We start from the raw sequence: 22127 nt of genomic DNA on the forward strand, positions 1-22127 counted from the left end.
TTATCAGGATGTCCCATGTGGGGCTCACAGTCTTGATCCCCATTTTACAGATGAGGTAACTGAGGCTCAGAGAAGTTAAGTGACTTGCCCAAAGTCACACAGCTGACAAGCGGCGGACTCAGGATTAGAACCCACGCCCCTGACTCCCAAGCCCATGCTCTTTCCACTGTGTCACACCACACTTATTTAGGAGGTAGCTTGGTCTAGTGTTAAGAGCACAGGTCTGGGAGCCAGGATTTTTTCTCTGTCTGCCTCTGGCCTTATGTATGTCCTTAGGGAGAAGATTGTGAGTTCCGATTATGTCTGATTTGATAACCTTGTATCTACCTCAACACTTAACAACAACAACCATAATAATAGTAATTGCATTTAAGTTCTTACTATGTGACAAGCACTGTACTAAGTAAGCACTGGGGAACTATGAAGATAATCAAAATAGATACAGTCCCTTTTCTACATGGGTCTCACAGTCTAAGTAGGAGAGAGGATATGTATTGAATCCCCATTTTATGATGAAGAAACTGAGGCACAGAGAAGCTGAATGACTTGTCCAAGGTCAGAGTGCAGGTAAGTGGCACAGCTAGAATTAGAACCCAGATCCCCTGACTCCCAGGGAAGCTGCCAAGAGGTGCCCAATTCATTTAGCAAAATCTAATGAATTTTCCAGCAAGATCTTATGGGAATTCAAACTTCTTCACTGGACACTCCCCTTCTCTCTCTTCTCTGATGTCTAGAAATGTGGTAGTGAAACTCCTCCCTTGACCCACAAGGAGTTCTCATATCTGAGGAGAAGCAGAGGATGGTACTGGTGAGTATCAAAAGGGCAGTGATCCCTGTGAGGGAAAGAATGGTGTGATAGGTTCCACTGTTATTTAGAGAAAGATTGCTGTATTTTTTCAGACAATTTCTCCTCTGTCTGAAATACTATGTTTTGGAAATAAAAATGTGTGGAGGCTAGGGAGGCAAGGAAGCAGCAATTTTCAAGGACCTTATGTCTGCTTGTAAGAGGACTTATTGTTCCACATCACCTATTTTTCCTTTACATAACTTGGTGGCAAGTACCTCCAGTACTTTGAAAAATTAGATGATAAAAAAGTGGATTAGCCAAGTACAAAATAATGTTGCTGAAGGTTTCAGGTGTCTGTTAAATATGTGTGCAGAAGGAATGGATATGGACCATTTCCAGGAGATATTATGATGTAGCAGAGTAAAACATGATTGTTTACAAACTGCAGTACAGTGAACAGCCATGGTTAAGTTACCAATGTGTTTATCATGGAAACTGAATTAACTAGCAGGTAGCTCAGAACATGCTGTGATCTCCCTCTTGGACATGGAGAAACAGAACAGTAAACTGACAGGCCGCATGCATAAAGTGCATTTTGGGTGGTGGGGTATCTGCAGTACTAATATAATTTCCTCAAGCAAACCACTCGCTTTGCCCTTGGTAAATCTTCACAGCGCAACAGTAACTTTCTTTTGAAAATGCAAGTTTCAAGCCCACTTTTTTTTATACTGCTTCATAGATGCTTTCTTATTTGCAATCCCACGGATGAAGAATTGGAAATTATTTTACATAATTGTTTTGAATCGCTTGAAAGCTGATTGATGGACCCTAGTCAGATTGTGAGTTAGAGGAGTTTTGATCCTAGTGGTTTGTCCAGTTTGTTCTGATTGTCCTGGAGTTTGTCCAGTTGTCCATGGTTGCCCAAGAATGCAGGGGCTTGGCATGAGGAGCAGTATGGCCTAGTGGAAAGAACACAGGGAGTTAGGGTGCCTGGTTCTGGTCCCATCTATGCCATTTACCTGTTCTGTGATCTTGGGCAAGTCCCTTAACTTTTTTGTGCCTCAGTTTTCTCATCTATAAAATAAGGATTCAGTGCCTGTTCTCTCTCCTACTTAGACTGTGAGCAGCATGTGGGACAGAGACTGTGTCCAGCCTGATTAACCTGGATCCACTCAGCACTTAGAACAGTGTTTAATATATTGTAAGAGTTTGACAAATATAAAAATAATAATTCATGATAATGTGCCCCTACCGTAGGTCACTTGGCCTACCGACTGTTTCCTCCTAATCTGGTAGTGACACAAAGTTTTCTAAGAAAACAGTGGATTGGAGTGGCAGGGAAAAGATTTGGAACAACTCAACATGTTATATTAATCATGTGAATGCCATGGTTTCTGGGTGACATTCTTGGGCTTGAATAATAGCCTCCAATGCTCTCCATGAATACACACTTAGTGCTAAGTGCTAAATGAGCAAGATGCAAGTCAAAGTGGATGTTACTGCTCTCCCAACCTCATTCAACAGCCTTATTTTGTGGAGGATAACAGGAGCCGTGGAGGATAACAGGAGCCGTGAAGGGACCATCTATGGCAATTCCAGTGAGGTCTAATTTTTTCAGTAAGTCCTTTTCATTCAATAATATTTATTGAGTGCTTACGGTGTGCAAAGCACTGTACTAAGCGCTTGGGAGAGCACAACACAGCAACACACAATGCCTACCAACTCTGTTGTAGTGTACTTTCCCAAGCACTTAGTACAGTGCTCTGCACATAGTAAGCACTTAATAAATTTCACTGATTGATTGTGTTCCACTGATGCTCCACACACCAGAATCCCCAGTTAACAGCCCACACTGGCAAGGCAGCACCCAGATAACCAAGACCCCACCCTCCTCCCTTTTGTTAAGAACAGACTCCATCCAATCAAGTAAAATTTCTCTCAACTCTTGGCACAAGTTCAGGTCTTGTAGAGGGTATTCTAAATTCAAGGGATGACAGCCGGTGCTGTAGGTTTCAGGGTTATTTGGAGTTCAAGCTGTACTTTCAGGTCTGGGTTTACTGTAAGTTCAATATTGCTCAAAGTTCCACCTACTAAACTTTCCCCCTATCTGGTGGCTTTGTAGTTGCTATTCGTAAGGCGGCAGATCTCTCAGAACAGCAGATTTCAAGTTGAGCAGCAGAGGTCAGGCTTCTAAGGAACAACGTGTATTTCTACTGAAAAAAATTATCTTCCCAAAAAACCAAATCCTGTCCATTGCAGACTTGCCCTTAGACACAGTTTTCTCATTTGAGAAATGAATTTAGCTACACCTACCCTATGCCTATTGCCTTAGAAAATGGCTCAATTAAATAGTACTTTTTGTGCGCTCATTATGCCCATTATGAGCTTATATTACAGTGTGAGAGACGGACATAAAACTGTAAAGAATATACAAGATAAATAACTGGTATAATAAGATTCATAACTGCTAAAGGTGGCTTAGTGGGTCAGCATGATTTAGGGTGCTCAGAATTCATCTGAAAAGATGGTTGGGGGAATTGGGATTTTAGAAAGGCTTTGAATGTGGGGAAGCAGTGGTCTGCTGTATTTGAGGAAGGAGAGAGCCCTAAGCAGGGGAACAGTGTAAGTGAAGAGGATGGAAGCAGGATGGTTGAGAGCAGGAAGCGATTAGAAGGTTGGCTTGGGAGGAGTGAAGAGAGGGAGTTGGGGAACAGCACATGAAGACTGACTATAGGTATGGTGGGATGAGTTGGAGAGCTTTGAAGCCAGCTGTGAGGAGTTTTTGTTTAATGCAGAGACACAGGAGTTTAGTGGAGGACTTTGGGAAGGAGAGAGCTGTGATGGAAGCAAAACTTTAAGAAGACAATCCTTGCAGGAGCATATAGTATAGATTGCAGCAGGGAGAGGGAGGAGTCATGGAGACCAAATAAGGAGCTGATGCAAGATCCTAGCCTTGATATGAGACCAGAATGGTTACCAGGGTGACAGCTGTGTAGGTGGAGATGAAGGGGAGAATCTGGAAGATGTTGTATAGGAAGAACCAAGAGATTCTGTCTACTAATTCAAATTTACTCTCCCAAGTGTTTAGTGAATTCTATGTGCAGGGTTGGCACTCAGTCAACATTATTGATTGACTGATTTAGCAGGAGATTGAATGTAAGAGTTGAAAGACCATGAGATGTTGAGAAAGACCCTGAGATTTGGGGTTTCTGAGACAGGGAGGATGGTAGTTTTGGGAAAGTTATGAAGAGTGGGTTTAGGAGGAAAGATTAAGAATTCTGTTTTAGACATACTGAGTTTGAGGTGGCAGGGGGACATCCAAGCGGAGTTGTCTTAGAGGTAAGAGGAGATAAGGGATTGAAGATCAGCTTAGAGGTTAGGGGGAGAGAGGTAAATGTGGGGGTCAGCCACATAGAGATGGTTGTTGAAGCTGTGTGAGTGGATGAACTCCCTGAGAGAGTAAGTGAAGATTGAAAAGGATAGTAGACCCAGAACAGAGCCTTCAGAGATATCCATAGTTGGAAAATGAGAGGCAGAGGAGGAACCAGGGAATGAGTCTGAGAGGTATAAGCAGAACCAGGTTAGTACTGTCAGCAAAACCAAGGCCTGATAGTATTTCAAGGAGAAGTAATCTACATGGCAAAATTGGCTGAGAGATTAAGGAGGATCAACATGGAGTATAGCCCTAGGGACTTGGCTTTTGTATATGGTATTTGTTAAGCATTTACTATGTGCCCGGCCTCTACTAAGTGCTGGGGTAGACACCAGATAATCAGGTTGGACACAGTCCCTGACTCTTTTAGGTCTCATAGTCTTAATCCCCATTTTGCAAATGAGGTAACTGAAGCCCAGAGAAGTGAAGTGACTTGCCCAAGGTCACAGTAGAAAAGTGGCAGAGCTAGGATTAGAATGCAGGTCCTCTGATTCCCAAGTCTATGCTCTCTCCACTAGGCAACACTGTTTCTCTTGGCTATAAGGAAGTCACTGATGACTTTAGGGAGTGAAGTCTCCATGGAGTGAAGGGGTCGAAATCTTGACAGCAATGGGCCGAGAAGAGAGTTGGTGGAAAGCAAATAAAGGTAGCAGGTTTATATAAGAATGGCAGCAGAGAAATGGGGTGATAGCTGGAGGGATCAAGGGGATAAGAGAGACCTTTTTTAGAATCAAGGATACTTGCATGAGTGTGAAGGCAGAGGCAAAGGAGCCACCCAAGAGTGAGAGGTTGAAAATAGGAGAGAGGGGTGGGGAGGAAAGGAGGCGCAAGTGATTTTAGAAGGGGAGGGGACTGGGTTTAGAGGTGCCGATAGAAGGAGTGGATTCGAGAATAGGTGGGAGACCTCTTTTTGAAAGACATCTGGTAAGCAAGAGAAAGATGAGAAAGCAGGGAAAGAGTGTTAAAGGTTGATGGGGTGACTTCAGGAATTTCACTTGTGGCTTTGATTTTACCAACAAAGAAGTTGGAGAGGTCATCGGGGGTAAGGGAATGAGGGAGTTGGGAGGGGAATTGAGGTTCCAGAAAGGAGCTGAAGGTTTGGGAGAGCTTGTGAGGGTTGTAGGCGTATGAGTTAATAAGGGAGGAATAGTAGAGTTGTCAAGCAGAAAGCAGAGCTGAGTTAAAGCACAACAGAGTGAATTTGTAGAGGCAGAAATTGGCCCAACGCCTGGATTTCCTCCAGCTGTGTTTATCCACTCGGAACAGGAGTGGAAGAAGTGGACTGGGAGTGATTGGGGCAGGTGTTGGAGGTGAGAACTGTGAAGATAATGGGGCAAGGAAATTGAGAGTGGTGGAGAGGGCAGAGCAGTGGATATGTACTTTCACATGAAGGGATAGAGTTCTGTGTCCCCTTCTATTCCATGAAGACACCCACTCCTTCGGAAAACTAGTTTGCTCCCACGGCTTCACCTGTCATCTCTATGTGGATGATTTCCAAATCTAGTTATCCAATCCTGACCTCTTTCCTTCCCTGCAATCTCGGATTTCCTTCTTCTTTCAGGACATTTCTACTTGTATGTCCCACAGATTCCTCAAACTAACCATGACCAAAGCCAAACTCTTCATCTTCCCAATCACTGTAGACAACACCTCTATCCTCCCTGTCTTCAAACTCTGTAACCTTGAGAAGCAGCATGGCCTCATGGATAGAATATGGGCCTTGGAATCAGAGGACCTAGGTAACCTTGGCTCTGCCACTTGTCTGCTGTTTGACCGTGGGAAAGTCACTTAACCTTTCTATGCCTGTTACCTCATCTGTAAAGTGGGGATTAAGACTGTGACCCGCATATGAGACATGGACTGTATCCAACTTGATTAGCTTGCATCTACCCCAGTGCTTAGTACAGTGCCCGGCACATAGTAAGTGCTTAACAAATGCCATTAAAAAAACCCAAAACTTTGGCATTATCCTTGACTCATCTCTCTCATTCAGCCCACATACACAGTCTGGCACCAGAGCCTGTCAGTTCTCCCTTCTCAACATTGCTAAAATCTTCCCTTTCATCATCATCCAAACTGCTTCTAAACTGATCCATTCAATTATATCCTACCTTGTCTACTCCATCTGCCTCCACTGAACTCCCTGCCTCCTGTCTCTCCCCACTCCAGTCCATACTTCACTCTGCTGCCCTGGATCATTAAAAAAAAATACTTTCAGGCAACATATCCCTATACCTTATGAACTTCCAGTTGTTGTCCATCCATCTCTGTCGCAAACAGAAACTCTTTACCGTTGGCTTTAAAGTTTTCAATCACCTTGTCCTCTCCTACCTTATGTCACTGATTTCCTATTACAACCCAGTCTGCACACTACGCTCCTCCAATGCAAACTTAGAAAATCTTCATCTCATCTTTCTCACAGCTCACCATTTATCCATGTTCTTTCCCTGTCCTGAATCTCCCTCCCTCTTTATATGTGACAGACCACCACTCTCTGCATCTTCAGAGTGTAATTAAAATCACATCTCCTCCAAGAGACCTTTGCCAATTAAGCCCTCTTTTCCTAAACTCCCTCTCCCTTCTGTTTTGCCTATGTACTTGGATCTGTACCCTTTAAGCACTTGACAATCACCCCACCCTCAGCCCCATAGCACTTATCTACATACTCCTAATTTGTCGTAATGTCTCTCTCCCCCTCTAACCTGTAAGCTCTTTGTGGTCAGGGATCATGTCTACCAACTCTGTTGTATTATACTCTCTGAAGCACTCAGTACAGTGCTCTGTACACCTTAAGCATTCAACAAATAACATTGATTGATTGGAGAGCCTTGGATGGGTGGAGTGGAGGTCACAGTATGGGGTGAAAACTGAATTTGAGTAACAGGAAGGATGGGTGAAGTGGCAGTTATTATAAGGTAGTCTCAGAAGGAGGGCAGAAAGTGTGAGTTGAGCTCCCAAGGTTAATAACTAATAATAATAATTATGGTATTTGTTAAGCACATACTATATGTCAAGCACTATTCTAAGCATTGGGGAAGATAGAAGTTCATGAGGTCAGACACAGTCTGTGACCCACATAGGGCTCACAGTCTAAGTAGGAAGATGAACAGGTATTGAATCTCCATTTTACAGATGGGAAAGCTGTGAATCAGAGAAGTTAAATGACTTGCCCGGGGTCACAGAGCAGGCAATTGGCAGGGCTGGTATTAGGCACCAAGTCCTCCAACTCCTAAGCCTGTATTCTTTCCAGCATAGTTAAAAATGAAAACGTTGTTTGGAGCTGATTGGACCCGGGTGTACGTCAATGTCGTTGAGAGGCTGAGATGGGGTGTAGCAAGATAGCAGGATTGATGATCTAAAGGAAGCGGGTAAGTGGAGGTGTTCAGTGGGATCATCAACATGGTGGTTAAAGTCACCAAGGATCAGGAAGGAGAAGATCAGAGAGGTGAGGTAGGAGGAATATAGCTGATCGCGAGTGTCTTAGAGACGTTGGTAAGGCGTTTCTGGTTAATATGGAGATGGATGGGCAACCACTGAAGATGAAGAGGAGGTATGGACTGAATGGTTTTTCAGAAAAAATGATCTGGTCATTAGATTGAAGTATAGACTGGAGAAGGGAGAGACAGGATGCAGGGAGGACAGCAGTGCTGATCAGGGAAAGTCTCCTGGAGGAGGTGTGATTTCAGAAGGGCCTTGAAGATGGAGAGAGCAGTGCTCTGCCAGATGTAAAAGGGATTGGGAGTTCCAGGCAGAAGAGAAGGAGAAAATGTGTTTTTAAAGTTCCCTATTCCTACATGCCAGTAGGCACGCTGCCCAGCTTTCATTCCTCATTAATCCACCCTTGTCACTCAAAATAATATATGAGAATATTATATTAGAGATACAAATCAGATTTCTACATAGAAAGAATAGATTCTCCAACCAGGAATATCAAATGGAAAACTGATTTTGATTTTAGGGAGATAATGGGGAGAAGAGTCAGCTAGCAATCTTCCCTCTGTAATCAGATTTCATATGAAGTCTATGGTGAAATAAAATCCTCATTGTTTTCCAATGAATGCTGAAACATATAGGCAATAGGTTTGATATAAATTGAATGATTAATCATTGTTGTCCTCATAGCTATACCATCCTAACAATTCATTCTCCTTTTCCTGTGAATCCTATTTATTCCATCTCTACCACCCTCTTTGGCTACTAATTATCATCTACAGCCCTCTTGGTTCCACCTCTGAATTTCTTGCTGATTTTGTTGCTTTTCTCATCTTTCTACTGTCACCCCTTTCTCCATCCTGATCTTTGGGGAATTTAACCTCCATGTTGATGATCCCACTGAACCCCTCCAGCCATTCAGTTGCTTTAGCTCACCAATCCTGCTGACATCTTGCTATACCCCTCCTCGGCCAGTCAGCAGCATTGACACACAACTGGTCCAATCATCTCCAAACAGTGTTTATTTTTAACTATGCTGGAAAAAGCATAGGTCTAGGACTTTGAGGAACTGGTATCTAATCCTGGCTCTGCCATTTGCTTGCTCTGTGACTTTAGGCAAGTGAGTTAACTTCTCTGGATCTCAGTTTTCCCATCTGTAAAATGGGGATTCATTACCTGTTCACTTTCCTGTGTCTGACCTCATTAACTTGTATCTAGCCCAGAGCTTAGAATAGTGCTTGGCATATAGTAAGTGCTTAACAAATATCATAATTATTATTAGTAGTTATTAACCACACAAACTCACCTTACCACTTTCTGCCCACTTTCTGTCACCACCTTCTAAACTGTGACCTCACCCACCTCAGCCCAGCCCACACAACTCCGCTCCTCTTATGCCAACCTACTCCCTGTACCTTGATCTCGTCTATCCCTCCACCACCTACTTTCATTCCAGTCTGAATTATCTTATCACATATTTATTTCTCAGTATCATGTTTATTTTATAATTTACTTTTTTTGGAATTGGTTAAGACTTTAGAGAGCAAAAGTATGTGTTCTCTTTTTATATACTTTGTTTTATGATTTCATTGATTGTTGGCTATTGGAGGAAAGGAAGGGGTATAGGTAAGAAGTAATGGGGCAGTGGTAGGAGCCACCATGGAGGTAGTGGAAGGGGTACACAGAGAGCTGGCCTAGGGCAGATTGTGGGGAGAGAAGAAAGAGGCAAGAAACTTGTCTTTAGGAAGCCCACTTCTACTAGCCTCTCCTTGGCTCCCTGTGAAACCGAATTGTGGAGAATTGCCAACTCTTCCCTTCCTGCCTCCCTTTGTGACTGAGCCTCCCTCTGGTCCTCTTGTTACTCATTTCCTAAGCTCTACCAGGTCAGCTGTTCCCCAGCCCCTGATGCTGTTACCCAAGAGCAATAATAGGTTGATTGTTGTTTGGCCAGAAACTCTTGATGCATGCCAGCAAACAACACACATCCTTGTAATAGTAATATCAAATCAGTCAATCAATCAATGGTATTTGAGCACTTACTGTGTACAGAGCACTGTACTAATGCAACAGAATTGGTAGACACATTCCCCACTCACAAGGAGCTCACAGTCTAGAGATATCTACTGTACTCATTTTGATATCTACTATATTAGTGCAATAAGAGAATTGGTTGATTGTAAGAACCCCCTGTTTCTACTTCTTAGCATTTCTGTCCAATCATGCAGCAACAGAAGAGCTGGGAAGAGAATCAGCCTTGGGATTTCAGAGGATTAAGAGACTGGCCTATTAATCTAGGAGAATTTAGCTTAATGGTAAACATTTGATTTGCAGTCAAAAGATGAAAAGAAATATTTCTCCTCTAGCTGGTAAGCTTCTTGTGGGTCGGGAATGTATCTACTCCGCTGTTACATTCTTCAACGTGTTTAGTACGATGTTCTGCACACAGTAAGTACCCAATAAATACCATGGATTCATTTCAGTTTTTATGGCAGGAGATTCCCCAGCTACAGGGAACTTGGAGAGGGCCAGCAGAGTCAACATCCCCAAAGCCAAGCATCCCTTCCTGCCTCACCTACTCCAAGATCATCTGAACACCAGCTGTTTTTGAATACAATCTCCAGGGAAACTAACAGTGGCCAGCTGCAGGGAATTTCCCCATTCTCCCTACTCTTCCATCCCACAGAGCCAAATATGCCATTTGATAGGGACTTTTGCCTAGGCATATCTAGTTTGGTGGATGTGCAAAGAGAGGAAGGCCCTGAAGCAATATTTGCTCTACTAATGCATAGATTTAACCTACAGTGGAAGAGAAAACAATGATTCCTCTTTTTGTCTAAATGTACCCTAAAAAACAACAACAAGGTAAGACTAAAAAGATTCTTATTTTAAATGTCATCTCACTGTTGTTTTGGGTAAAGTTAACAGTGATAAAGGTCCAACACTTTTTGAGTTGGATTCTATGTAAAGATTTTGCTCTCCAGCAGATGTAAAGATGTAAAGGTGTGGTTTTGATTACTATTCATCTTTTATTGGAACTAATGTTTTCTCTTTCTGGGGCACTGAAAATCTACAGTACACAAAGATATTCTGCTTTCTGATGAAATCATGCTTATTTTCCATTTTTGTGTGGTGGACCTTGCAAGTTCTAAGCAGAATGGCATAAAGTGGGATAGATTTTCTCAGCAACTCAACAGAAGCTATGGGCAAAGGTTGAGACACTAGTTTAGCTGCTGCAGGGTTTTGCCACATTTTGGCTCCAGTTGGAGGCCAGCTTCATATGGTAAATAAAGTAAACCACTGCTTTGGGCATAGCGAGGATGGGCCAGCCACGTGTGATGTTTAAAGGTGGTGGTTGCATGGCTTCTCTCAGAGATGGTCACATTTCTTCCCCTCTTAAAGGTAGTAGTGGGATACAAGTGATCTGTTGGTGGGGCATAAGTTGGGGTCTTGGAGCTGAGCAGCTTGGGGCCATCCATCAAGGGGAGGTGATAGAGAATTGCTCTTCCACAAAAGGGCACATATATGATGGCATTACATTATGTGGTGTGAGCATGCAGCGTGAGTTGATGGCATCATCTCTCTGAATATGGTGGGCAGCCAGGTGTGTGAAACTGTTCCTGTTCAGGGACCAATCTTCTTTTCAGCCTGGCCTGGGAACTGACCCCTTGACTCTGGGTCCCAGTGCAAGTATCTCCCTTGATACAACAGAATAATTTTCTTAGGAAATATTTTTGTATCGGGGTTATATTTTCCTATATGGCAAAACTGGCTTCTCAACTAGAGTGCAGAATTTGTTCAATGTAAGTTAACTGCAGCCTTCTTCTTTTCTTCCTAAAGAATTTTAGAGCAAGCTAATACTTGGTGAACACCTCTTCACCTTTGAACTGCTCACAAAGCACCTTATATTCAGGGTGTTTCTGGCCTAGATTAATTGTACCTTCCCACCATCTCCTGCTCCCACGAGCACCTCTGCCCCTTTCCCCACATCCTGAACTTGCTCCTCCTCTTCCCCAGTTCTCCCCTCACCACCCTTGGGTTCTTTTTTTCACCTTCACCTCCAGGCAGCATTCCCCTCCCAATATTCCACTTCCTCATTTCTCTCTCTATTCTCTCCAGCCATCCTTGTTTCTGTTCTTGCAATCCCAGTGGGAGAGGGGAAAGTGGGTCTGCCAGCCAGTGAAGGTGAAAGAAGCAGGTGGGATCAGGGGTGGTGGAGGTGGTTGCTGGGACCAGAACTGAACACTAACATACAGCACAGTTTAGCACAAAGGGAGAAGTTGATTATTAGTTAAACTGAGAGTCCTCTGAGGAGCAGGGACTGTGTCCTACCTGATTAACTTGTATCTACCCTGTCCTAAGAACACTGCTTGACACATAGTAAGCGCTTAACAAATACCATACAAAGGGGGAGTGAAGGTGGGCAGAAAAGTGGTTAGGAATACTGCCTGGAACTTCTTTCCCCTTCATATTTGACAGACTATCACTCTCCACATCTTCAAAACCCTACTTAAATCATATTTCCTCCAAGAAGCCTTCCCTGAGTTACCGCTTTCCTCCCCACCTTAACCTTCTTCTTTTCAGAATTGTCTGTGTACTGGGTTTCTACCCCTTAAGCACTTTGATACCCTACTCTCATCCCTACAGTACTTATATTCAAATCCTTATACTCTGCAGCTTCCTCTATCTGTAATTTATTTTTAATTCCTGCCTCCTTCACTAGATTGTAAGCTCCTTGAGAGCCAGGATCATGTCTACCAACTCTCTTGTATTGTCCTTTCCCAGTGCTTGTTTAGTGCTCTGGCAGCAGTACATAAAAACTAGCACTAATGGATTGATTGAACTGGGGAGCCTGGGGAGATAGGTGGAATGGGTTGAGGGAATTAGCTTACCTGCATTGATTGACCTGAATTCAGGGGTGATGTTTACAAATTCTGGGATGTTAGTAAACAATGCGAATATATCCCCTGGTTGTCTGTATTGTGGGGCACTTGAAATCTGGTGTCTTGACTGCTTTTCTCCAGGTCAGTCTCTGGTCACACCCCACTCCCAGTTACTGCTTCTTGTCTGGAGGACCTAAGTGAAAAGGTAAGTTAGGTGACAGAGTGAGAGACAGGATGTTGTGAGAGGGAGTGCAAAGAAAGGGTAATGGCTGTAGACAATGCATATCAGGCAGTAAATGGCAGATGCTGGGCCAGGGCCTAAGGGAGATGCATATACGATTTGCCTGATAGTTCATTTGTCCATTTCTGTCCTGGACGTGAGTCTGGGAGGTGAGGGAGCAGAACAGCAGGGTGAGTGGTGCTGATGATGTGCCTTCTTCTCTATATGCCTTTTTCTTTCTGGGTCTGTCTTTCTCTGTAGTTATCTCTCTTTTTATTTCTTTCGTACTTTTTCTCCTTTCTCACTCTCTCCTTTCCCTAACTTTTTCCTCTCCCAGTTTTGTACTCTTTGCACATATTGGACCACTGGTCCTATGTCCTGAAATCCCTTGAAGCCTCACATCCTGGAATTCCTATTTGTCTTTAATAAAAACTCCAAAACATTTGGCAATTTTAGGCGTAATGCAAAGCTGGTACCTAAATAACAGTATTCAGCCTAGAGCTGTGATTAAGAAACTCATGAGGCATTTCTTCTCGGAAAGTTATCGTGATCCCCTCCTACATAAAGCAGACTCATCAGAAGTAAGGCGAAAACTATGGTTTAATAAGGAAGAAGAGGTTCCAGGATATATACAAAAACCCAGACTCCCAGTGTTTAGTTCAGTGCTCTGGCAGCAGTGCACACTCAAAAAATAGCTTAGATGGATTGATTGAACAAAGGGTGGGGGGGACTGAGGGTATTGACTTACCTGTAGTGAGTGACATAAAATGAGGGCTGAAATTAACAAAATAGAAAAAATATTAAGTCCTTTGATCAGACTCAGTTCATGAAAGCCCATAGAAATCCTCTCTGAATCAAATGGGCTGAACTTGGTTGGCTCCAGTGCATTGACTGGCCAGAGCTCACTCTGTTTTATAACATCCCAAACCAATGAGAGATTTCTAACCATTGATAACCTCTATGTGTAGGAAGAGGTTATGGAATAAACCTCATCCCAGGACACTTTTTGATTAGAAGCTCCAGGTAATTCCAAAATGGAATTCTAAGCCAAACCAGTTATGTAAAAAAAACCACCATTTGAATAATGGTATTTGGACAGAGTGCTAATAAATTTCCTATTACAGTTCACTTCTTACCCTGCTTGGAATGCACCCAGATCTGAAGCTGAAACAATCAATGTGAAATTGACTCTGAAACTCAACAACACTAGGGATGTTTGTTATAAGAGGTAGGACTTGTGATTTTTGAATCCAAAATAAAAGGCCTTATGGAATTGAGTGGGAGGGAAAATTACTTCCTCATGCAAGTGCTTATATGGTGAAAATTTGTCAATTGTTTTCAGTAATTTGGGGGTTCTGAATTCATTACTCAGAATATTGTAGCACAGGTATAGCTTATTAGGTCTCTAGCTCTAACATACAGTTAACCAAAGAAATGTGGAATTGAGTTTAAAAGGATCATTTCTTTGTCGCAGGCCACTTCCATTTCCTGCTCTCAAACACTTCTTTCTTTGTACCATACGTCTAAGTTCCAGGTCTGTGAGAGCTGGTTTTTCATTCTAAAATTCCACCAGGTAGCATTTCTCTTTTTCTCAGCCTTCCCTGCTGAACATATGCATACTCTTTCAGTGCCAGAGGAAGATATGTACTATCCAAGGATCACTGAATGGATAAATAATAATAGTAATCATTGTGATATTGGTTAAGGGCTTACTATGATTTAAGCACTCTATTAAGCGCTGGGGGGGGGTACAAGATAATCAGGTCAAACACAGTCCCTATCTGATTTGGGGCTTACAGTTTAAGTAGGAGGAGAACAGGTATTGAATCCGCACTTCACAGATGAGGAAACTAAGGCCCAGAGAAGTTAAGTGACTTTTCCAAGATCACATAGCAGAGACAAGAGTAGAACCCAGGTCTTCTGACTTCCATGCCTCAGCTATTTCTATTAGACTACACAAATTCTACCATTTTCACATCATGAGGCAGTTGCTGGGTAGAAAGTGTGTGTATTTGGTTTGCGTAGGAACTATTAACTAACCTTTCCAGATCCTTCCAAGCTGTGGCTGAAGTTGAATTGGAATTGCTTTCACGGCATTGCAGGATACCAAGAAGCGTTAGTTGTATTCAGTCATCCTGTAACATGTTATATGTGGTTTGTGAATTGGCTGAAAGAAAGAGTTAGGTTTCCCCAGGACTTTTTCTTAGTCCATTTTATACCTATTTGACACCTTTCCCAAGACTGAATAGCACTGGCCAGTGAGCTCTATGGGTCTAGACCATTGTGGATCATTTTGTACCAAAGGGTCCCTGAGGAGACTATGGTGGTACCAGGCCCTCCACTGGACATCTGGGTCATTTTCTCATGGATATAAAGCAATCAGTCAATGGTATTTATGAGCACCTACTATGTGCAGAGCACTGTACCGAGCACTTGGGAGAGTACAATACAATAGAGTTGGTAGACATACTCCCTGCCCATAAGAAGCTTGCAGACAGGTGGGGGAGACAGACACTAAACTAAATTACAGATAGGGGAAATGGCAGAGTATATGAATATGTACATAAATGATGTGGTGATGGGATGAATATCAAAGTGCTTAAGGGATACAGGCAGAAGTGCATAAATGATACAGAAGGGAGATCAAGTAAGGATAATGAAGGATTAGTTGGGAAAGGCTTAATGGAGGAAATGCGATTTAAGAAGGGCTTTGAAGGTAGTGAGAGTAATAAGATAGAGAAGATAGGGAGCATATTGGTTATGGGGGATGGTGGGGGTGTTCCAGGACCAAAGGAGGATATGGGCAAGGGTTGGCAGTGGGAGAGATGACACTGCGGTATAGTGAAGCAGCTTGGCCTGCAGTAAAGAGCACAGGCCTGGGAGTCAGAGTCCCTGTGTTCTAATCTCAGCTTTGCCACTTAGCTGTGGTGTGATGATAATAATAATAATTAATCATAATAATAGTTGTGGTACTGCTAAACACTTACTATATGCCAAGCACTGCAGTAAGCATTGGTTTAGACACAGTATAATCAGGTCCCTCATGGGGCTCACAGTCTAAATAGGAGGGAGAACAGGTATTGAATTCCCATTTTGCAAATGAGGGAACTGAGGCACTGAGAATTTGAATGACTTGCCCAGGTCACCCAACGGGTAAGTGGCAGAGACAGGATTAGAACTCAAGTCCTCTGACTCCCAGGCATGAATTCTTTCTACTAGGTCACAGTGCTTCTCTAACTTCTCTGTACCTCAGTTCCTTTATCTGCAAAATTGGGATCCATTACCTGTTCTCCCTCCTACTTTGTGAGCCCCATGTGGGACCTGATTACCCTGTATCTACCCAGCACTTAGTATGGTGCTTCGGATGTAATAAGTGCTTAACAAATACCACAGTTATTATTATTAGTGAATATGTTGGTGTTAGAGAATCAAATCCTCTCCTTGCCCCCCTCCAATCTGGCTTCTGTCCCCTTCCACTCCCCAGAAGCCTCCCTCCCAAAAGTCATAAATTATCTCTTTCTTACCAAAGCCAGTGACCTCTACTCCATCCTAATCCTCCTCAGCCTCTCAGCTGTTTGACTCTGTTGACTGTCCCCTTCTCCTGGAAACATTATCCAAGCTCCGCTTCATTGACACTGCCCTCACCTGGTTATCCTCCTATCTCTCTGCCCACTCATTCTCAATCTCTTTCATGGACTCCTATTCTGCTTCCCATTCCCTAATTGTGGGTATCCAGTAGTTAAGTTGAGTTAGGATAAGTGCTTGGATCAGTGTGGTAGCAGTTTGGAGAGGGAAAAAAGGGTGAATTTTAGCAATCTTGTGAAGGGAGAACTGACAGGATTTGGTAGCAGGCTGAGTATATAGGCTGAATGAGAGAGATGTTGAGGATAATGCCAAGGTTATGTGCTTGTGAGGCAAGAAGGTTTGTGATGTTGTGTACAATGATAGGAAAATCTCTGAGAGGAGAAGGTTTGGGTGGGAAGATAAGAAGTTCTATTTTGAACATGTTAAGTTTGAGATGGCAAGAGTAGAGAGACTACAGATAGAGAGAGAAGTCAAGGCTGAAGACATAGTCATACACTTTGCCATTTCCCCCATATCTTAGTTTAGTCTCTGTCTCCTTGTCTAGTCTGCAAGCTCCTTGAGGGTAGGGATTTTGTCTACCAACTCTATTGTATTGTACTCTTCCAAGTGCTTAGTACAGTGTCATGCACACGGTAAGTGCTCAATAAATACCATTGATTGATTGGAGAGGTAGATTTGGGAATCATCCATGTAGAGTTGGTAGTTGAAGCCATGGGAGTGAATGAGTTCTCCAAAGGAGTGGATGTGGATGGATAAGAGGAGGAGACCCAGAAAACAGGAAGAGACCCAGAAAACTGAGCCTTGAGGGCCTCCTACAGATGGATGGTGGAAGGCAAAAAAAGAGCCTGTGAAAGACACTGAAAAGGAGTGGCCAGAGAGATAGGAGGAAAACTATGAGAGGACAGTGTCAGTGAAGCCGATGTTAGTCTTCCCAGGAGAAGGAGGTGTTCAATAGTGCCGAAGGCAGCTGAAAGGTTGAGGAGGATTAGGATGGAGTAGAGACCATTATAGTTGTTCTGATGGAGGTCATTAGTGACTTTGGGAGGTCAGTTTCCTTGGAGTGGAGGGGAGGGAAGCCAGATTGCGGGGGTCAATGAGAAAATTGGGAACAAGTGGAGGTAGCAGATATAGATAACTTGTTCATGGAGTTTGGAAAGGAATGGAAGGAGAGGAGAGAGATGGGGTGTTGACTGGAAGTGGAAGGTTATTTTTTTTAGGAAAGGCAGCGGTGGAAAGGATAAACTTTAAGAGAAGGCAGGAGGTTTCCTTGAGATACTGAGATATAGTTGATATGTCTTTGATATATATTTGAGATATAAAGTGGCCTCAGAGACATGGAATGAACCAGGTCCTTAGGGAGGTGGAACTGTTAATACAAGTTATCAGGTTGGACTTTGTCTCATGTTAGGCTCACAGTCTAAGGGGGAGGGAAACAGATATTCATTCAATAGTATTTATCTAATCCCCATTTTATAGTTGAGAAAACAGAGGTACTGAGAAGTTGTGACTTGTCCAAGATACCACAACAGGCAAATTGTGGAGCTGGGATTAGAACCCCTGTCCTCTAACCCCCAGTTCCATATTTTTTCCACTAGACCATGCTGCTTAATTAGAACTCAGATTCTCTGTCTCCCAGGCCCTGCACACGTTCTGCACACAATTCGGAGATTACCCTAGCAGAAAAAGAAAATTCCTGAGATCATGTAAGGGGCCGCGGAGCAGTCTCATTCATCCTGAAGAGGCTGAGCCAGGAGGCCAGGAGCAAGGAGGACCAGTCCATGTCTGCGGAAGAAGCACACGAAGAAGGCGTCGGTGCTGCCTCTGCTCTCAAAGTGTTTGCATCAACAGCTCGGAATTGCCAACGTCCAGCTGCAGAGGGCATTTTATCGTGGAAACTCAAAATCATTTGTAGGTACGGATGCCAGATCAACAAAGCAGCTCCGGGACCTCAGACCAAGGAGTTTGTATTAATTATTTAGTGGAGAGTCCAACCTCGTCTTGTCTTATGCCATCGAGTCATTTCTGAACCATAACGACACCACAAACACATCTTTCCCAGAACGCCATGCTCTCCATCTGCAATCGTCCCGGTAGTGGATCCATAGAGTTTTCTTGGTAAAAATACAGAAATGGTTTACCATTGTCTCCTTCCGCGCAATAAACTTGAGTCTCCTCCCTCAGCTCTCTCCCATGCCGCTGCTGCCCAGCACAGGCTCATATCTTCTCCTGCCTCCAGGACTTATCCACCTGGATGTCTGCCCACCACCTAAAACTCAACATGTCTAAAACTGAGCTCCTTATCTTCCCTCCCAAACTCTGTCCTCTCCCTGACTTCCCTGTCACTGTGGACGCCAAGACCATCCTTCCCATTTCACAGGCCCGCAACCTTAGTGTCATCCTTGACTCAGATGTCTCATTCACCCCACACATCCAATCCTTCACCAACACCTGCCGGTCTCACCTGAACAATATCACCAAGGTCCTCCCATTCCTCTCCATCCAAACGGCAATCGTGCTGGTACAAGCTTTCATAATATCCCAACTGGATTATTGTGTCGGCCTCCTTTTGGATTTCCCTTCCTCCTGTCTCTCCCCCTCCAGTCTATTCTTCATTCTGCCTACGGATCATCTTCCTACAGAAATGCTCTGGGCATGTCACCCCCCTCCTCAAAAACCTCCACTGGTTGCCTATCAACCTTCGCACGAAACAAAAGCTCCTCACTCTTGGCTTCAAAGCTCTCCATCACCTTGCCCCCTCTTACCTCACCTCCCTCCTCTCTTTCTACTGCCCACTCCATGCACTCTGCTCCTATGCCACTCACCTCCTCACCATTCCCCGTTCACTCCTATCCTGCCATCGATCCCTGGCCCACGTCCTACCGCTGTCCTGGAATGCCCTCCTTCCTCATGTCAGCCAAACTAATCTCTTCCCCTCATCAAGCCCCTACTGAGAGCTCACCTCCTCCAAGAGGCCTTCCCACACTGAACCCCCCTTTCCCTCTGCTCCTCCTCCCCCATCCCCTCCCCTCAGCACTATGCTCATTCATATATATTATTTATTACCCCATCTATTTTCTTAATGAGGTTTACCTCCCCTTGATTCTATTTATCTTGATGATGATTTTGTTTTGTCTGTTTTGCTTTGCTGTTTGTGTCTCCCCCGTTTAGACTGTGAGCCCATCATTGGGCAGGGATTGTCTCTAACTGCTGCCGAATTGTACATTCCAAGTGCTTAGTACAGTGCTCTGCATATAGTAAGTGCTCAATAAATACTATTGAATGAATGAATGAATGAATGCTCGTTTTAGACCCAGAATCAAGGTTTCTTCTGATCAAGTCTATTTGTCCTCATGTACTTGTATGCAAATGTGTCATCTAGACAATAATAATGATAATTCCAGTATTTGTAAGCACTTACTATGTGCCAGACACTGTACTAAGCACTGGGGTAGTTACAGGCAAATCAGGTTGGACACAGTCCTTGTCCCACATGGGGCTTACAGTTTCAGTCCACATTTTACAGATGAGATAACTGAGGCACAGAGAAGTTGAGTGACTTGCCTAAGGTCACAGCAGGCAAGTGACAGAGTGGGGATTGGAATGAGGTCCTTCTGACTCCCAAGCCATCCATGCTCTATCCATTAGGCCATGCTGCTTCTCAGAAGATGCTTGATACAGATGATAAAAAACTGAGATTATACTGTAAAAAAGATTAAGGGTCTTTTTTTCTTGGAAGAAAAAGTAAATCAATTTGAAAATCTAATGGAAGTCAGGTCAAGAGAAGAGGGTAAAGTCGGACCTAGTAACAAACCAAGTACTTGTTGTTTACTGCCACCAACAGGTTATCCAACACTGAAATGCTGCGAATCAATGCTAAAACACTTGAACAAATAGGCTTGGGCTGTATATGACAGGAGGCTGTTTTATGGGGTTGGAAATACCCTGGGCACATCTAACCAGGGCTTGGGAGCTACTGCTTCCTTTGCAATTCCAAGGTTCATGATAGCTTTTGCATCTTCCAGCATTGCTGTTTTCCACCTCCCAAGTCACCCTGAAGTGCCATCCTAACAGAGGCAGGTACAGAGAGAGGAGCAGAAGGAAGCCCAATTTGGTACCAGGGACCTGGAAGTGATGATGCAAAAGATTGCAAAAGCAGTTTGTACACCAGAATGACAGGAACCAGCGAGCATGACACTCATGCAAGAAGCTGCATGCTAGGCAGGTTGATGGAGAAGTGGCATGGCTTAGTGGATAGAGCACAGGCATGGAAATCAGAAGGACCTGGGTCCACCACATGTCTGCTGTGTGACCTAGGGCAAATCACTTAAATTCTCTGTGCCTCAGTTACTTCATCTTTAAAAAATGGGGATGAAGAGTATGAGCCCAATGTGGGACAGGGACTGTTTCCAACCTGATTAACTTGAATCTACCCCACTGCTTAGAACAGTGTGTGGCACATAGTAAGCACTTTGTCTTGTTTAAGGCTGATGAGTCACTTCCAATCCACAGTGACTGCATGGATACATCTCTCCCAGCTTGTCCTGCTCTCCATCTGCAACTGTTCTGGAGTGTATCCATAGAGTTTTCTTGGTAAAAATATGGAAGTGGTTAAGCATTGGCCTTCTTCTGTACAGTAAACTTGAGTCTCCTCAACTCTTTCCCATGCTGCTGCTGTCCAGCACAGGTGAGTTTTGATTTATAGCAGATTGCCTTCCACTTGCTAGCAACTGCCCAAGCTAGGAGTGGAATGAGTATGCCATTGCTTGACTCTCCCTCCCAGGGCCGAGACTAGTAGAGTACTGGACACTATCCAGGTGTGATCCTGAGGGACAGTAAGTGCTTTACAGTATGGTTATTATTATTGTTATTGTCATTATCATCATCATTGTTATTATTATTTGCCAGCTTATGGGCTGGTTGTGCATGCCCAAAAAATGGTATTTAAACTAAACGTTGTCAGGTCTTAGCACGTCAGTGGCAGCCCAGGCCATCCAGGCTGGGGTGCCATTAGATAGTAAACTCCTCAAAAATCAGGCCTTTCATTTAAGCAACCAGTATGGCCCTTGGCCTAAAGTAAGTTCAGTAAATGGCTGGGGTGGTACCTTTGCCCATATGTCAGTTTACTTGCCACTTTGGGATTGAGGCCTGCTCCAGTGTTCTACACAGTAGCCCTGGGCACCTCTGTTGCTTGTTTTTCTTCCATCAATCTTCCTCCATTTGGTTCCTATGGAAACCCAGGTCACAATGTGGGGCTTGGGAGTTGTTGCTGTCCGACCCAGAGATGATGGCAGCAACTGAAAAGCAGGCTGAGTTCCTTCTGAGTGACTGGCATATAGCCTATTCTCTTCCCTAGGCCCACTGCTACACAAGCTACTGTCTCACTCAGATTGCTATCTTTATTTTTCTTTCTTCATCAGTCATCATCAGTGGTATTTATTGAGCACTTACTGTGTGCAGAGCACTGTATTAAGTGTTCGGGATGGTACAAGACAGTTGGCAGAGACGTTCCCTGTCCATAACTAGCTTACAGTCTAGAGAGGGAAACAGACATTTGTTGTTGTTTTCAACTGCCTTTGAGTTGTTTCCAACCCATGGCGACTTCATGGACACATCTTCTCCAGAATGTCCCATCATCATCTGTAGTCGTTCTGATATGTAGGCCAAAGTGTTTTCTTAGTTAAAAAAAATACAGAAGTGGTTTACCATTGCCTTCTTCCCAGACAGATATTAATTTATGAAGTTTATAATACATAATTTAAAGTATATATGTAAGTGCTGTGGGGTTGAGGG

The 22127-nt window shown here is 43.6% G+C and overlaps 1 long non-coding RNA gene across 1 annotated transcript; it reads right to left on the minus strand.

The window, feature by feature from the left end:
• Positions 1 to 1258: 1258 nt before the first annotated feature.
• LOC114813845 lies at positions 1259 to 21550 on the minus strand. Its single transcript, XR_003761606.2, has 4 exons — positions 21440 to 21550; positions 14793 to 14887; positions 12542 to 12725; positions 1259 to 1746 (listed from the first exon to the last, which is right to left on the minus strand). It is a non-coding gene; the product is annotated as an uncharacterized LOC114813845 (long non-coding RNA).
• Positions 21551 to 22127: the final 577 nt, after the last annotated feature.

Source organism: Ornithorhynchus anatinus, chromosome 8, assembly GCF_004115215.2.
Source record: "Ornithorhynchus anatinus isolate Pmale09 chromosome 8, mOrnAna1.pri.v4, whole genome shotgun sequence".
In the NCBI taxonomy this organism is placed as follows: domain Eukaryota; kingdom Metazoa; phylum Chordata; class Mammalia; order Monotremata; family Ornithorhynchidae; genus Ornithorhynchus; species Ornithorhynchus anatinus.